The 18,417-nt window shown below is 40.0% G+C and overlaps 1 long non-coding RNA gene across 17 annotated transcripts in view; it reads right to left on the reverse strand.

Annotated features, from left to right (window-relative positions):
- The window catches only part of LOC103161306, a 144,247-nt gene that overhangs the window by 15,681 nt on the left and 110,149 nt on the right, over positions 1-18,417 (reverse strand). For 3 of the 17 annotated variants that reach the window (XR_004772399.1, XR_004772398.1, XR_003479718.2), the window contains one exon: positions 593-5,348. The exons of 1 other annotated variant lie outside the window; for it this stretch is intronic. This is a non-coding gene — a long non-coding RNA (uncharacterized LOC103161306). Of the gene's footprint in view, positions 1-578; positions 5,349-12,660; positions 12,810-18,417 lie in introns of those variants that run through there. 13 more of the 17 variants (XR_004772405.1, XR_004772402.1, XR_003479711.2 and 10 more) reach the window with 10 other exon arrangements.

Raw genomic sequence — 18,417 nt, forward strand, 5'->3', positions numbered from 1 at the left:
TGGCTTAAGCATATATGAGACCTCAAAGCCTACCTACACAATAACATGCTTTCTCTGACAAGGCCACACTTTCTCTAGCAAAGCCACACCTCATAATAGTTCCACTCCCCATGAGCTTATGGAGGCCAATTACATTCAAACTAACACATGATCTCAATCTCAAGTATGAAATATCTCTATCCTGTACCAGTTTCCTTCCTGTCCATGACAGTTAAGCGCCATCATTTTCACTGCTAAGTTTAACTTGCTTTCCACTCCTTTTCAGGTCTTCCATCAAATTACTGTTGCACATTCAGCTTTTTATCCTGTTTTCTTAGGAGAGAATGTTTTTTACATTTCTTTTCCATTTTATTTTTGTTTTGTGCTGAGAATCAAACCCAGGGCCTTGTACATGCCAGACAAATGCTCTACCACTGAGCTATAGACCCAGTATTTTTCCCTTGTTATTTTTATCTGTAACTCAGCAATAAAACACAGAGTTATATTAGTTTTTCCAAATTCCAAACACACTCACAAGAGCCAAATAAGAAAACATATATGTAATTATAAGATTAAAAGATTACAAGGGTACAAATCATGATATAACACTGAAATATTTTTTATTGTTTCTGTTTTGTCCGTATGGATGCAGAAAATTGAACTTTCCATATGATGTGAATGCCATATTATTTTCTTCCCACATTTTAAATCAGAATTTCCTCCATTCCTAAATCCTTTGACTTTTTTTCCAGCCAGCCTGATTCTACCAAGCCTTTCTTTTGTGAATAGAACCTACATGACTTTAAGTTGGTAATTGGAACAAGAAATCATTCTGAGTGCCTTCTAAACCTGACACTAGGTTTAAAGAGAAAACTTATTTTTACAAAATAACACAGAAACAACAGAATCAGTATGAAGCCCAGATCTGCCTCAGACCCTCTGCTATCAATGCCCTAACCTTCACCAGGGACGAAATCTGATTTACAGTAGAATTGAGAGAAGTGGTTTCTTCCCTCATTGTTTACCCTGCTGAGCTTGTTAGCCTTTGAGGGTTTTGTTTTACTTTGTTTTTGAAATTTTTAAGATGCAGTAAGTAAAGAAGATTTAAGGGAACAATAAAGGTCTTATCTCAGTAAGTAATCAATCTCTTAAGTTAATTTCTTAAATATTTGCAGGCTCCCAATGACTGGTAGATGCTTGAAGCTCTTCTACTCAGTGTTTTTCAGCCATGTTAACTGTCTGGAGTTTTGGTTTTCTTTTGTCATTGTTTTGTCTTTTGGGGGTAGGGAAGGCTTTTGATTTCTATTATTTATGGTCCTTCTTGATGGCTCACTTCTCAAACGTGAATCAGGTACCAGCTTGATATGCAGAGAACATACTCGTAGAGAATTTGTAGTCTGTACTCACTGTCCTCAAAGGACAGACTGTGAACAGGCTTGAGGGAGTTCTCATTCTGTTGTACATTTCCTTTCTAAATACATTCTACCTCTTTTTTTCAATCTCTGATTTGGCAGAGGGATCACAAAAAAATCATGAAAAAGTCAGCAACTCTTTGTAATGTCTTGCTAATGCACTGCTTCTTGTAATGTTTTAACAACTTGGGGGGCATTTCTGCCTGAAGAGGAAGGCTAGCTACTTGTCAAGACAGCAAATGGCTTATTTGGCAGCACTTCTACAACATTCAATGGAAATTCACTAATCCACAGCTGACAACCCACCTATCCCCTTATCAAACTTCCATACACCAAGTATTTGGCCTCCTCTAAGTCATCCAGGGCTACGTGAAAGACAACACACGACACTCACTGTGAAGCTCACTGGCATTATGAGGAGCACTTATGAGCCTAAGCTTTCTGACCTTTCTTAAACTTTCCAGAAAAAAACAAAAGGTGTTATGCCTAGGCTTTCTCCCTCATACCTGTTTCTGCCTTGTGAATAAATTGATGTTCCTCTTGGCATGTGGCCCTCTATGGAATGGCAGGCCCTCTTCCTTCAGGAAATGAACAAATAAATCTCTGGGATTTATGGAAATAATAAAATCTCTGGCAATGGCACTAACCTGTATGTCATCACTTGGTTGCAACTGTATAAATTAATGCCCAGACATAGTTTTCACACAATTGTGATGCCCCCTCTGGAGGTCTGCTCATAGACATTTTAGTGCTAGGTGTATGTAGATCAGTTGAAATTTCAATTTACCATCCTTTCTGCATTAATAATGGAACTTTAAATATAATGAAGATTCAAGGATCCATATGTGCATAAGAAGTGTTCTTGGGGTGTGTTTATTCATTCAAAAGCTGGTCAATTGACAGTGTGTGTCTGCCAGTTTACTGGGACATAAATATGTAGCAACACCTACCACCTATTCAGAAACGCAATTAATGTGGATCACAACGGAGTCAGAGCTAGTTTGAAAAACATTGTTTATTAGGAAGTACTCACTCCATGGAGCCAGTCCTGTACAACCAGTTGGGAGAGGTAACAGAGAGAGCCACATGTGTGTGACCCTCATATTTAAAGCCTTGCTATGCCACTCTAACCACACCCAAGTGTGTGTGGTTAGCATCAGCTGTGCCAGCCCCCAAGCAGGATTGGCCAGTATTTCCCCCTACAACCACCCATAAGTTCAATATTTGAACCAGATGCAACTTATCACATAAAATCAGTGCCTGGGCACAGATTATTACTGTGACCTGGAGTTAGGAAGCTGCCATAGGACTGTCAACACTTTTCTTGCTAGTTAGCTATCGAAAGAACACTGTGCCTAAAGATGCAAGTTAAGCCAAAGCCACAGTTACAGTAACATGGCTCTGAGACTTTAGGGTGAAGGCATTTACCCAAATATCACCTCAAAGAGAAGCAGTCTGAAATCAAGCTACCATTTTGAAGAACTAGAAAGTAGGGAATAAAAGAAAAATTTAAAGTACATGAAGATGAGAGATGGTTAATGAGAGATATGAAGGAGTTGATGGGGAACAGAGCCAGGGGAAAGTTGTCTAAATGGAAACATAGGTGTACAGGGAGCTTTTTTATCTGACTCTTAGCAATCTGGGAAAATTCAAAAGGACAGCTAATGGAATAGACTTTATCCCAACATATCAGGCAAACACAAAAGCAGGTTACCATGTGAGATGTTGACTCTGCCACAATTCCAGTAGTCTTAACAGAGTTAACACTGGTTTTCTCTTCTCAATCAGGTAAGTATAGCAATATGGAATTCTGGAAGTTGAATGATCAAATCACTACCTACCAGAAAGGGAGGAATTCAAAAAGGTCAGAAGGAAGGATGATGAGCACAATGGGACCACTGTTCAATGGGACTTCTCCATTGGAAGAGGAAGGAAGAATCAACATTCTTCAAGTAAATAGACACTACAGGTTTGCTCACCTGGCCTACAGGTCGACCTAAGGTTCATGAGATCATCATCCTGTTCTGGAGACAGAACTCATGCTATCTTGAGACCTAAAGCATGAACCATAACACCACCTCTGGAAGTGTGGAGGGTAGCCTAAGACATCTGGCCTCCTGCTGACAGAATATGTGCAGACTTTAATGCCACATCCTCACAGAACAGGCACTTGATCTCCAGCACAACATTGCTATTGGTTTATGTCAGATAAGAATGAAAACTGACACATGATGCTGTTGTTCTATCTTTCTTCTCCTGCAAGTGAAAGTATGGGTCAACTTGGGTAAGTGCAGCAGGTAGTTAGTATGGGCCAAAGGAACAAAACTTCTTGGTATATGGAGCTAAAGGAAAGTTAGATTAAAAACAGATCTTAAGGAAGTCATCAGAACTAAGGTTTATGGTCTAAAATCTTACCTTGTGTAGACAGACCTGAAGAAATTCCCACATAAGAACTAGAGAGCCAGAGGGAAAGGTCAGCAGGCCCTTGCCTTCCATAATGATGTCACCACATGGAGTCATTTCTTTTTCTAACTTCCTACCTCCCTCAGGTTGACATCCTGGTTTTCACCAGTAAGATTTGTCTTTGCTTCTTCTGTTTCTAAAACCTGGATTTACCTGTAGAAAAGTTAATCACGGTATGTGAATTCTGTTGTGGTTTGAATATAAAATGTCCCCCACATGCTCATGTGTTGAATGCTTTGTCCCAGCTGGCAGTGCTATTTTGGGAGATTATGGAAACATTAGGAGGCGGGGCATACATGGAGGAAGTAAGTCACCACAGGCATGCCCATGAAGGGTCTTTCATTTCCTAGACCCTCTCTCTTTGTCCCTGGTGGCCCTGAGGAGAGCTGCTGTGTTTGTCAATGTGCTCTTGGACATGACTCTATCTCGCCACAGCCTAACGCAATAGAGCCAGAGAAGCAGAGACTGAAACATGCATGGACTAAAAGAAATCCTTCCTTCATCTTAGGTATTTGTGAGTGACATAAAAACTAACACATGTATATACTGTTCACACAAGTCTAGTGATTGTCTCATATCCTAGGATACACTGAAGGTGTTCTTTAGATAATCCTTGAAACTGAGGAATTGTACTTAAGAAGTACTATGGGAGGAGTTGCTAGATAGATGGTTCAGTGGTTAAGAGTACTTGTTGCCCTTGTAGAGGATGCAGGTTTGATTCCCAGCACCCTCATGGTGGCACATAACCAGCTGTAACTCCAGATCCAAAGGATGTAATACCTGTGATTGCTTCCATGGGCATTCTACACATGTGTGCACAAATATGCATGCAGCTCAAACACCCGTACAAAGAAAATAATAATTTAAAAAGAAACATTAAAGAACAATTTCGGTGTACTATTCCAATTCATATACCATTCTGTTTCTCCACTAGCAACTACAAGGCACATCCTTTTGGTCAGGAGATGCTATGAAGTACTTACTTACATTCAGAACAAATTTTGTATCTGAGACATAGGGTTGGACTGGTTTCTAATTTAAAATCAGATGGTGAGGAAAAGAAATCTGGATACTATTAAAAATTATACCTGTATCATGCTAAAAGGGATTTTTCAGCAATTGTCAAGCCAACACATCATATTGCCAAATCCATAAAATGCTTCCAGAAACAGATGGGATTTCTATCGCCGACTCTCACACCTCATGGGAGGGATCTTTGTGTCAATTAACCCGTTGGCAGTAGTATCTAATCTGGAGGGGTACGCACAGAAAATCCAAAGATATTTTATCTAGACTTCTAGTGTAAAATTTTTTGTGGCACCTTCTCTGAGGCAGGGCACCATGAAGTCAGAGCAGTTGGCAAAGTTCAAGGATATCTCCTCAAAATGCAGGCTCTCTCTTCACACATTCTCAGAGGTATCTTCGGAACATAGTGACCGTGCAGGTATTTTGTCACAGTTGGATGTACCATTCAGCCTCTCTGAGATTCCCAATCTAAATGTCAAGCCCAGAATTAAGAAAGAAAAAAAAATAGACAACAAAAATGTCAGTATGTATTGAGCTAGTACTGATATTTCCAGTGGCAGACACTGAAGAATTGGTTCCCCTATAAAATGTGTCAATGTGATTTTGATATCTGCAATCAATTTTAGGAAGAACTGTGGTAATAAATTTATAGTTCTTGTGGCAAGCATTGTCTGCCAAAACAACTTAATTTTCTTTAAGGATTATGTGTGTGTCCATATAAGGCACAAGAAACTTTGGTTAGGATAGTCCAAGTGACGCAAAAATAATATAGATTATAGTTGTACCCTAAGTTACTCTTCAGGGGTTGGGGGAGAGTGGGCTGCTATTGCTGAAGATGCTGACACACACTTAGAGCATAGGATGCAGATGGCTCAAGCTGAATCTGACCATAAAGCCTCTTTTCTGCTGTCTAGTTTCCATGATTCCAGAAAATACTATGCAAGCTGACAAGGGAGGGAATCAGCTAAACTGTCCTACCTAGCTGGGAAAACTATGAACCATGAGAAGTACCAGCATGACAAGATATGGATCAAGGTACAATAAGTAGCACTCACATGTCATTGGCAACCAATAGCTCTCTGAGTGAACCTTAGACTTATCCAACAGGAAGGAAATCATGCTGGTACTAGACACTTAGCCAGCTTCCCAAGGGTAGTGAGGTGATTGATTTTAGAAAAGAATCTACTACCACCATTTTGCTAGACCAGCATAACCCCTTACTACATCCTAAATCTTATCTTTACACCCACAGATAAGTATAACTACTAATCCTCATCAAAGCCTCTTTTTGCAACATCACAGAAAAGCCCAGGCTCTACACATACATCGATGTCGCAACTCCTACATGTATTACTCAGGGAGCACGGAGGAAAAGAGAGGTTATGAGAGCCAGACGATCAGGAGGCCTGTTATGAAATAGTATCTCCTAGAAATGGATGCATAAACCAGACCAAGACAATGGCTATATCGATAGATATTTTAATGTGGGAGGTGAAAATCTTGAGGGGGTCCCACCCTAGATAAAGAATTTTTTTTTATTAATTCAAGTTAGGGAACAAGCTTATTTCACATGTAAGTCCCTTCTCCCTCGCCCTCCCCTCACCCCCATCCCTCCTACCCCACCGCCAACCTACCACCACCCTATCCACCCACGACTCCCCAGGCAGGGTAGGGCCCTCAACTGGGGCTTTGCAAAGTCCACCAAATCTTCCTATGCTGGTCCTAAGCCCTTCCCCATGTGTCCAGGGCCAGAGTGTAACCCTTCACGTGGGATGGGCTCTCAAAGTCCCTTCTTGCACCAGGGAAAAATACTAATCCACCACCAGAGGCTCCCTGGAGTGCAGAGGCCTCCTTATTGGCATCCATGTTCAGGGATCTGGATCAGTCTTGTACTGGCCTCCCAGATAGCATCTGGGGTCCATGTGCTCTCCCTTGTTCAGGCCAATGGTTTCTGTGGGTTTCTCCAACCTGGTACAGACCCCTTCGCTATTCATTCCTCCCTCTCTTCAACTAAATTCCAGATTTCAGCTCAGTGTATTTCTGTGGATGTCTGTCTCTGCTTCCATCAGCCACTGGATGAGGGCTCTAGGATGGCATAAAGAGTAGTCATCAATCTCATTTTAGGGGAAGGGCTTTTAGGTTATCCTCTCCTCCATTGCCTGGATTGTCAGATCGTGTCATCCTTGTAGATCTCTGGAAATCTCCCTGGTTCCAGATCTCTTCTCGGACCTATAGTGACTCCCTCTAATATGGTATCTCTCATCCTGCTCTCTCTCCTCTATTCTTCCCCCTACTCGATATTTCTGTTCCTCCATTTCCTCTCCTCTACTCCTCTTCTCCTGCTCTTATTGTGGCAGCACCCTCTCCCCTATCCTCATGCTCCCAATTAGCTCAGGAGTTCATGCCGCTCCCATTCATGGGATCTATTTATCCCTTAGAGTCCTTCATGTTTCCTAGTTTCTTTGGTGAAGAGGATTATAGGCTGATAAACCTTTGCTCTATGTCTAAAATTCATATATGAGTACATACCACGTTTGTCTTTTTGTGACTGGGTTACCTCATTCAGGATGGTTTGTTTCTTCTAGTTCCATCCATTTGCCTGCGAATTTCAAGATTCCATTGCTTTTTTCTGCTGAGTAGTACTCCATTGTATAAATGTACCACATTTTCTCTATCCATTCTTCAGTTGAGGGGCATCTAGGTTGCTTCCAGGTTCTGGCTATTACAAACAATGCTGCTATGAACATGGTTGAACATATGTCCTTGTTGTATTAACATGTACTATTTGGGTATATACCCAGGAGAGGAATGGCTGGATCTTGAGGTAGATTGATTCCCATTTTTCTGAGCAACCGCCATACTGATTTCCAGAGTGGTCTTACAAGTTCACACTCCCACCAGCAATGGAGGAGTGTTCCTTCTTCTCCACATCCTCTCCAGCATAGATTGCCATTGGTATTTTTGATTTTAGCCATTCTGAAAGGTGTGAGGTGGTATCTCAGAGTTGTTTTGAGTTGCATTTCTCTGATGGCCAAGGATTTTGAGCAGTTTCTTAAGTGTCTTTCAGGCATTACAGATTCCTCTGTTGAAAATTCTCTGTTTAGTTCTGAACCCCACTTTTTAATTTCATTGTTTGGTGTTTTGGTGGCTAGCTTCTTGAGCTCCTTGTATATTTTGGAAATCTGCCCTCTGTCAGATGTGGGGTCAGTGAAGATCTTTTCCCATTCTGTGGGTGGTCATTTTGTCTTACTGACTGTGTCCTTTGCCTTACAGAAGCTTCTTAGTTTCAGGAGGTCCCACTTATTAATTGCAGACCTCAGTGTCTGTGCTACTGGTGTGATGTTCAGGAATCGGTCTCCTGTGCCAATTTGTTCAAGGGTAATTCCCACTTTCTCTTCTAGAAGATTCAGTGTGTCTGGATTTATGGACAGATTTTTGATCTATTTGCACTTAAGTTTTGTGCATGGTGACAGGTATGGATCTATCTGCAATCTTCTGCATGTCTGAATCCAATTGTGCCAGCACCATTTGCTGAAGATGCTATCTTTTTTCCATTGTATAGATTTAGCACCTTTGTCAAAAATAAGATGTTTGTAGGTGTGTGGGTTAATATCTGGGTCTTCAATTTGATTCCATTGGTCTATCTGTCTATTTTTGTGTCAATACCAAGCTGTTTTCAGAACTATGGCTCTATAGTAGAGCTTGAAGTCAGAATGGTGATGCCTCCAGAAGATTTTTTATTGTAAAGAGTTGTTTTGGCTATCCTGGGTTTTTTATTTTTCCATATAAAGTTGAGTATTGTTCTTTCAATGTCTGTGAAAAACTGTGTTGGGATTTTGATGGGGATTGTGTTGAATCTGTAGATTGCTTTTGGTAGGATTGCCATTTTTACTATGTTAATTCTACCTATCCAAGAGCATGGGAGATCTTTCCATTTTCTGGTATCTTCTTTAATTTCTTTCTTTAAAGTCTCAAAGTTCTTATTGTACAGGTCTTTCACTTTTTTGGTTAGTGTTACCAAAACTAGCGTTATGTTATGTATAGTGTTATGTTGCTTGTGGATATTGTGAAAGGTGATGTTTCCATGATTTCTTTCTCATTGGGTTTATCATCTGTATTCAGTAGGGCTACATATTTTTTTGAGTTAATTTTGTATCCTGCTACCTTGCTGAAGGTGTTTATCAGTCGTAGGAGTTTCCTGGTAGAGTTTTTTGGGTCACTAATGTAGACTATCATGTCATCTGCAAATAGTGAAAGTTCGACTTCTTCCTTTCCAATTTGTATCCCTTTGATCTCCTTTTCTTGTCTTATTGCTCTAGCTAGAACTTCAAGTACAATATGGAGAGAGTGGACAGCCTTGTCTTTTCCTGATTTTAGAGGAAACGCTTTGAGTTTCTCTCCATTTAGTTTGATGTTGGCTATTGGTTTGGTGTATATTGCATTTATCATGTTTAGCTATGTTCCTGTTATTCCTGTTCTCTCCAAGATCTTTATCATGAAGGGATGTTGGATTTTGTCAATGGCTTTTTCAGCATCTAGTGAGATGATCATGTGGTTTTTCTTTTTCAGTTTGTTTATATGGTGGATTACATTGATGGATTTTTGTATGTTGAACCATCCTTGCATCCCTGCAATGAAGCCTACTTGATCGTGGTGGATGATTTTTCTAATATGTTCTTGGATTCGGTTCACCAATATTTTATTGAGTATTTTAACATCAATGTTCATGAGGGATTTCAGTCTGTAGTTCTCTTTCTTGGTCATATCTTTGTGTGGCTTGGGTATCAAAGTGATTGTAGCCTCGTAGAAAGAGTTTGGCAATATCCCATCTGCTTCTATTGTGCGGAACAGTTTGAGGAGTACTGGTATCAGCTCTTGTTTGAATTTCTGGTAGAATTCTGCAGTGAAGCCATATGGCCCTGGGCTTTTTTTGGTTGGGAGGCTTTTGGTGACTGCTTCTATTTCATTAGGGGTTATGGGTCAATTTAAACTGTTTATCTGATCTTAGTTTAATTTTGGTAAGTGATATTTATCCAGAAAACTGTCCATATTCTTTAGATTTTCAAATTTTGTGGAGTACAGGTTTTCAAAGTATGACCTGAAGATTCTCTCGATTTCCTCAGTGTCCGTTGTTATATCCCTCTTTTTGTTTCTGATTTTGTTAATTAGCATGCTGTCTCTCTGCCTTTTGGTTAGTTTGGCTAGAGGTTTGTCTATTTTGTTGATCTTCTCAAAGAACCAACTCTTTGTTTCATTGATTCTTTGTACTGTTTTCCTACTTTCTACTTTATTGATTTCAGCTCTCAGGTTGATTATTTCCTGGTGTCTACTCCTCCTTGGTGAGTTTGCTTCTTTTTGCTCTAATGCTTTCAGTTGTTCTGTCAATTCTCTAATGTGACTTTTCTCCAGTTTCTTCATGTGGGCACTTAGTGCTATGAACTTTCCTCTTAGAACTGCTTTCAGAGTGTCCCATAAGTTTGGGTATGTTGTATCTGCATTCTCATTAAATTCTCGGAAGTCTTTATTTTCTTTTTTTTTATTTCTTCCTCAACCCAGGAATGGTGCAATTGGGTGTTATTCATTTTCCAAAAATATGTAGGTTTTCTGCCATTCGTATTGCTGTTGAATTCTAGCTTTAATGCATGGTGATCTGATAAGATACAGGGGGTTATTTCAATTCTTTTGTAACTATGGAGGTTTGCTTTGCTGCCTACTATGTGGTCAATTTTAGAGAAGGTGTCATGTGGTGCTGGGAAGAATTCTTTTGAGTTTGGATGGAATGCTCTATAGATATCCGTTAACCCCAGTTGGGTCATAACTTCTTTCAGATCCTTTGTTTCTTTGTTAAGTTTCTGTCTGGTGGTCCTGTCTGGTGGCATAAGGGGGGTGTTGAAGTCTCCTACTATAAGTGTGTGTGGTTTGAGCTTTAGTAATGTTTCTTTTACAAATGTGGGTGCCTTCGTATTTGGGGCATAGATGTTCAGGATTGAGACTTCATCTTGATGGACTTTTCCTGTGATGAGTATGAAATGCCCTTCTTCATCTCTTTTGATTGATTTTAGTTTAAAGTCTAATTTGTTAGATATTAGGATTGCTACACCAGCTTGTTTCTTGAGCCCATTTGATTGGAAAATCTTTTCCCATCCTTTTACTCTGAGTTATCGCCTGTCTTTGAAGTTGAGGTGTGTTTCTTGTAAAGAGCAGAAGGATGGATTCTGTCTTCGTATCCATTCTGTTAGCCTATATCTTTTTATGGGTAAGTTAAGACCATTGACATTTAGGGATATTAATATCCATTGTTCATTGGTTCTTGTTTGTTTTCTAGTTATGTTCGTTGGGTTGGAGTTTTCCTTTCAGAACCTTCTGTAGTGCTGTATTTGTGGATATGTATTGTTTAAATCTGTTTTTGTCATGGAATATCTTGTTTTCTCCATCTATAATGATTGAAAGTTTTGCTGGGTACAATAATCTGGGTTGACATCCATGCTCCCTTAGTGCTTGTAGGGTATCTATCCAAGACCTTCTGGCTTTCAGAGTTTCCATTGAGAAGTTGGGTGTGATTCTAATTGGTTTGCCTTTATATGTTACTTAGCCTTTTTCCTTTGCTGCTCTTAATATTTTATCTTTATTCTGTAGATTTGGTGTTTTGATTATTATGTGTCGGGGGACTTCTTTTTGTGGTCCAGTCTGTTTGGTGTCCTGTAAGCTTCTTGTACTTTCATAGGCATATCCTTCTGTAGGTTGGGGAAGTTTTCTTCTATGATTTTGTTGAATATGTTTTCTGTACCTTTGAGCAGTGTTTCTTCACCTTCTTCTATACCTATTATTCTTAGGTTTGGTCTTTTCATGGTGTCCCATATTTCCTGGATATTTTGTGTTAGGGATTTGTTGGACTTGAGGTTTTCTTTGGTTGATGAATGTATATCCTCTAGCGAGTCTTCAATAGCTGAGATTCTCTCTTCTGTCTCTTGAATTCTATTAGTTATACTCACATCTTTAGTTCCTGATCATTTATCCAGTCTTTCCATTTCCAGCATCACCTCATTCTGTGTTTTCTTTATTGTGTCTATTTCAGCTTTCATGCTTTGAACTGTTTCAAGAGCTTCCTTCACTTGTTTGGTTGTTTTTTCTTGGGTTTCTTTAGATTCTTTAAGAGATTTGTTTATTTCTTGAATTTTTTGGTTTGTCTTTTCCTCCATTTCATGAAATTTTTTGCTTGCTTTTTCTTCTATTTCTTTAAGGGATTTTCTTGTTTCCTCTTTTAAGGTCTCTATCATCTTGCTGAGATAATTTTTGAGGTCCATCTCTTCTTCATGCACTGTGTTGGGCTTTTCAGATCTTGCTGGAGTGGAGTCCCTAGATTCTGGTGGTGTCATATTGGTCTTTCTGTTGTTGAGTGAGTTCTTATTCTGTCTTCTTCCCATATCTTTTTCCAGTGAGTGCAGGAGGGGTCTCTCTAATTCCTCTTGTTACCCAGTGGTGTGTGTGGGCCAGGAATTCAATGTGCACAGCTCTGGATGGTCTTGCCTCTCCTGGTAGTCTCCTCACTCTGAAGGAGTTAGGCCTCCATAGGGGTCAGGTGTGTGTGGGGGACAGGAAGGAAGAGTGGGGTGTTTCCAGGCTCAGGGAGTTCCTCACTGCCTGGGCAGGTCTACCCCAAGTAGGAGCAGGCCTGGGGAGATGGGGTGGATGGGGCTTTGGAAGGGAGTTGGTTAAGAGCAGTGGATCACTCACCTCGTTGTGGATTGGTCGGCGGAAAGGGAATGTAGAGTGGCCTGTTCCCAGATTCAGGGAGCTCCTTTCTTCCTGGGCATGTCTACTCCATGCAGGCACAAGCTCGGGAGATCTGGGTGAATTATGCTTTGGATGGGAGTTGGGTAAGAGCGGGGGGGTCACTCACCTAGTTGTGGATCGGTCGGCGGGAAGAGCCTAGATAAAGAATTAAAGGCAACTAATGGCTGTGGGAGAAGATTAGCCTCTTCCAAGAATGAGCCCCCTTATTGGTTGTCCAATGCAGAGTGGTCAGCCTTGAAACCGTATACACAAGCAATAATGGACTCAGCAGGTTATATTTGTATTTGTGTATATACATATGTACATACATACATATATAAAATTTACATGTATGTAACAATAATAATCAAAGAAAAAGAGGCTATCAACTTGAAAGTGGGGGTGGCATGGGAGGAGTTGAACCAAGGTTATCTGGAAGTGACTGGAGAGAGGGGAAGAGGAAGGAAGTGATATAATTCTATTTCAATTAAAAGATATTTAAAACCAGTAAGTTTCAATCAGGCATGGGAGTGAGATAGATTCACTTTTCAGAAAGGAAAATCGAGATTAAAGAGGCCAACACTGTTACTGCACTGCACACTGACTTGACACTCCAGCTTTTTCTTCTGAATCATTTCTGCTTTCTGGTAGGAGCAGAAAGAAGACACAACAAGGTAATATAGAGTACCTTAGCAGTTTCACTGAATTAAAATGTCTTTATCGTAATGATGCCTTCACAGACTTTGTAAATAGCATAAAGAAGTTTCATGATTAAGTAAACAAAACTTAAAGTCAGTCATCAAACATACTCTAATCTTGTGTCTTTTACCAGTCTGATGAACACGCTGTGAAAGGAAGGCAATGCAGGTGTGGATATAGGTCAGGAAGTGCAGACAGTGTAGCTGTTAACTATGACCATGGGCAGTGTCAGCTTCACTACTAATCAATCAAGAGACTTCAAGCAAGTACCAAAAGCCTCCATTTTGTTCTCTCTGTATTAAGGACAATGATAGTCTGTATCTCATTGCAGTCATCACTTGAGTTGAAAGAGCCAATATTGGTAAAGCTGTAATGCTTATTCCACATAAGCACCACAGAAGTGTTAACCATTATTTTTGAACATGGTACAAGATAGCCATTTCTTGGAATTTCCAATATTTTAGAATGTATACTATTTAAATAGGGAAGAAAATGAGAGTAATAAAAAGTAGCCGGCAACAAATAATCTTCCGTAGCTCATTGGACTGACAGTTCTGTCCCCTCTAAGAGTCAGATCTTTACAACTCTCAGTTGCCAGCTCCTTGGGAGATCTGTCTTGCTGACAGGTTGCTGCCTTGTTTGCTGAAGGAGAGCTGTGTGAATTATAGCTATCATGAAATGGCCGCTGAAACCTGAGTAGTTGTTTGAACAAATATGCAAGGTATCCAAGATTTCTTAAAGGGACAAGGTCTGTCTTGAAGCCATCAAGCAAAAGAAACACTCACTCACTTCCAGGTAACCCTTGTTCAGCTTAGACAGCAGGTAAATTAATCAAGTCTTCCTGAGTCTGAGTCATTCATTATACAACCCTGAGCAATTCACTTTAGCTTGTTAGTCTTGCTATTTAAAAAAAGAAAAAAAGAAAAAAAGTGCATTTACCCCAAAGTTAACAAAACTAGATTCACAAGAAGCATGGCACACAGTGGACAACTGGGAACAAATACAGAAAGCAGGACTGCTTTCCAACCAGATGCTTCTCAAAGTGTGTGGCAAACGTTTTAAAGAGTTCTGTATACATTTCAAGAGACATTCTTCAAGATTAAGGGAAGCGCAGGAGGGACTCAGACAAAGAGCAGATGGTGTGCTGAACTCGTCTGAGATTTTGAAAGGAGAGATATTACAAAGTGATAAAGTGGTGGCAGTTGACATGAATTGCAGGCAGCACACGTCTTGTTTCTATGAACTGCCCCAGAGTATTCACTACTCAAATGACATCAACTTTCCACAGTGAACCAGAAACAGCATATATTATAATGTGTCAATGCTAGAGATTGCAATTTAAGTTTCCCAACTCACCCATGACTAGGAATTGGGCTACGGTTAGCTTCTAATCAGCGTTAGCATGTTTTGCAATATAAATTGGTCTCTTTGGTTCAGCCATTTGACTTCTCTATGGTGAGTTACCAGTTCTCAAAGCTGAGAAAAACACAGCAGCATGCTTTGTGCCTATGTGCTGGCTCTGTTTTGTGACTACTTACCATCCCCAAAGCACTCCGTTAAATGTCATGGGGGTTCCCAGACCTTGATACTAACCACGAAGTGATAGACCTGAGCCTCACCAAAACCTAACTTCCCAGTGTCCTGGAGCTCTCTCCCTTTATACCCAGTCCTAGTCATTAAAGGCAAACACACAGGATTTCAAACATAGCTTTTTGGGGGTGTATCCACAAACACATTTCCTGAAGGCTTCACTAGTGAGAACATAATTTCAAAACATTATTGGGATGTCCCAATCTGGGATATCATTTAAAGGTTAGGGGTGGAGGTTGAGCTCACTGGTGGGTTGTTGGGAATTTTCTTCCTGCTATTTCCTTCTATTTTGAAAATATAATGCCTATACTTAGGAGGAAAGAGAAAGACAATTTCTGTGTTTTCTAGCCATGCATACCTATTAGAGAAGGCTTAAAGGAATGTCAATGTAGTTCCAGGGTGTGGTAGTACAAGTCCTTTATCCCAGTGCTTGGAAGGCAGAGACTGGCAGAGTTTTGGCAGCTTGAGGCTAGCCTGATCTACATAGTTAGTTCCAGGCCAGCCATAGCTACACAGGGAGACAAACAATATGCTGCCTATACCTGACACTGCTAATGTAGATAAGAACCCGAGACAAGGTAGGTCAATGGCTTAGGGGAAACCCTAATGCTATTATTCTGCTAAAGGAATATAGCCATCAAATGATTTCTAGTGGCATTCTGTTATATCCATAGATCAATGCCTTACTTGGACATCATCAGAGAAGCTTCCTATTGTGATGGATGGGAACAATACAGAGACAATGAGCAGAGAGTGAGAGACTTTGGACCTCTCATTCCTAGTGGGTGTCCTCATCAAAGCTACTTCCCTCAAGTCTTAGATGTCTGATGGAAAGGAGAGCAGAAAGATTTTAAGAGCCAAAGGGGATGAATGACTCCAAGGAGACAGTGTCTTCCAGACACAACAGAACTGACTCACGTTGAACTCACAGAGACAGTGGCAGTATGCAAAGGGCCTGCACAGGTTCAAGCCACACAGAGTCTCAGCATTGAGAAGGGTGAGTGGACAAGAGCTCACATAACCAAGATGCTGTCTGCAGTAGATACCCACTGGCTAAAGAAAACTCATTTTTCCTCAGTGGACTCTTACTGAGTATATTAACCGTGCTTCAAGGCAGGCCGAATACCTGAGTAGTCAGCCAACACCAATTGAACTCAGTGGTATTTTTATATAATTTGTGTCTTATTTTGTTTTGTTCTGGCATTTTTTGTCTTAATGGCATTTTGCTTGGTTTGTTTTGATTTATACTTTTGTGGGTTTTGTGGGGATTTTTTCTGTAGTTGTGTGTGCATTTCTTTTTTTCTTTTTTCTTTTTGGTTCATGTTTGTTGTTTGTTTTAGAGAGAAAGAAGATAGAGTTGGTGGGGATGGAGGTGAGGAGGGTCTGGGAGGCACTGGAGGAGGGAAAATCATGATCAAAATATATTGTATGAAAAAACATTTTTCAATTATAAGAAAATCACTAAGTGTGTAGTCTCTAAACGAGCTTTGATTTTCTTTTGCTTTCTTTCAGATCATTCTGCTACATTCAAAGAATGGGAATGGGACAATATTGAACAAATCTAATCACACACATTCTCTGAGTACATCATGGTTTCCACATATTAAGCACTTACAGATTGCCAGCATCTTTTCACTCCCATAGCCAACCTGTCTATCTGGGAGATGGATGAAAGTTCCCGCTGCTTGGTTAGGACTTTCTGTGCTGAGATTAATCTGCTTGACAAGTTATTGCATCTCTCCTGCCAAACTGATATTTTCCTAATGCAGATACAACTTTGTGACTGAGTGCAATCCATTTTCTCCTCTGCTTCAAACCTCCATACCAAGGAAACATTTTCCCTCCTGAATGACAGCAAAAATAAATCTTTTTATGAAGATGGATGTGGACCTGCAGCTTTCAAAGTGGAAGACCCAGGTTTCTTTTGCTCATTTTTAAAATAGACAACAAAGTCTTTTCTGAGTGTCTGGTCGTATTTTGAAAATTAAGAGCTGCATATGAGAGTGGTTGTGTTTCAGCATTTCACTAGGTATTTCCCTGATTAAGCTCCTGTTCCCATAGTCTTGTGTCAGCATAATTGTACGATGTTATTCTAGAGTCAGCCCTATAGCCCAGGCTAGCCAGTGTCCTAGCTCAGCCTGCTTGTGCTTGCTCAGTCCATTTCCTGAGCATCATCTATCACTACAGCACACTTTGTTTCTCCAGCATCAGTCCTCTGCCCCTTGGTCTTTCTCTCATACTTTGACTCATTCAGGTTAGAAATGCCATTGCTTCAACTATCTCTCTCCTTCAGGATGCTCATTCCTGAATCTCTGCTTCCAGTTTTCTCCTTGACATCTGATCCCTCCTGTTTACAAATAGCCACAGGGAATTTTGGTTTGGATGCCCTTCTTTTCTTCTAAAATCAACCTTCCATGTCTAAGAAGCCGGCTTGAGATTCTTCCAAGTCTGTTCTCTACTACCACTCGGCTTCTGCCCTTGACTTCATCCTTAGAGGCCAGCTTGCCAAACCACAAAGTTTTGTAACATTTGTTCTATTTCCTTTGTTTGATTTTTAAGCTTTTCTTGTAGTTTCATAGGATAAATGTCACCAGAGTGCCAACTTTGTCTTGTTCACTGATAAATCTCTACCTCAAAACAAGAGTGCCTGGAACACAGTAGGCTCTTAATAAAGACTTGCTGAATGCCTGGACTTTGAATATTCAAAGAAAGAATGTGTATGAAGTGCTTAGTAAATCCTCTATGAAGAAAAAAATGGTGCCCTTGCAGAACTTGAGATGTGACTGCCAGATACTGGGGATAATGTGCCAGATGATGGGGCAAGGTGGATGCCATACCATTAAAATAGAAGCAAGTTTTAATATAGTATTGCCCAACAGGGCAGTTATATACAGTAATGCAGAAGACAGTTCAAAAACCAGAATGGCAGAAATTTGAACTTTTTCACCATGAAGAAATGATAATTATTTGAAGAGCAATAGGTTTAACCTGATTTAAGCATTACCCAATGGATATTTGCATAAGAATATTATACAGTACCCTATTAATGTATAACATTTTCATATATCACTAAAAATAGATTTAAATGATAAATAAAATCAAGTAAGCCAAATGCTAAATTATTTTGTTTCTTGGTAAGATAAGTAGGATTTAGTAAATGTTCATATCTAAAAATCATCAGAAAAACAACACATAATGTCAAATAAATGCAATTCAATATTTTGTTGCTGGTCTGTTTTGTCATTTAAGTGAGTCTTAGGATTCAATTTGATAACCTGCCCCTATACATATATTTGCTTTGATTTGTTTTTATGTTATTCGGTTAATATTGTTCATTGTCTCACTTTTTTCTCATGCTTAATTCATTGATTTTTGTTCTGCAACTTCTTTTCCAGAGGAGTCTGAGCAGGCCAGAAGATCTGTATGTACTGGCCTGCAGGCTTAGTGCCTCTCTGATTGGTAAGTGGAATTTTGC

The sequence above is a fragment of the Cricetulus griseus genome, assembly GCF_003668045.3.
Source record: "Cricetulus griseus strain 17A/GY chromosome 1 unlocalized genomic scaffold, alternate assembly CriGri-PICRH-1.0 chr1_1, whole genome shotgun sequence".
NCBI classification, from domain to species: Eukaryota; Metazoa; Chordata; class Mammalia; order Rodentia; family Cricetidae; genus Cricetulus; species Cricetulus griseus.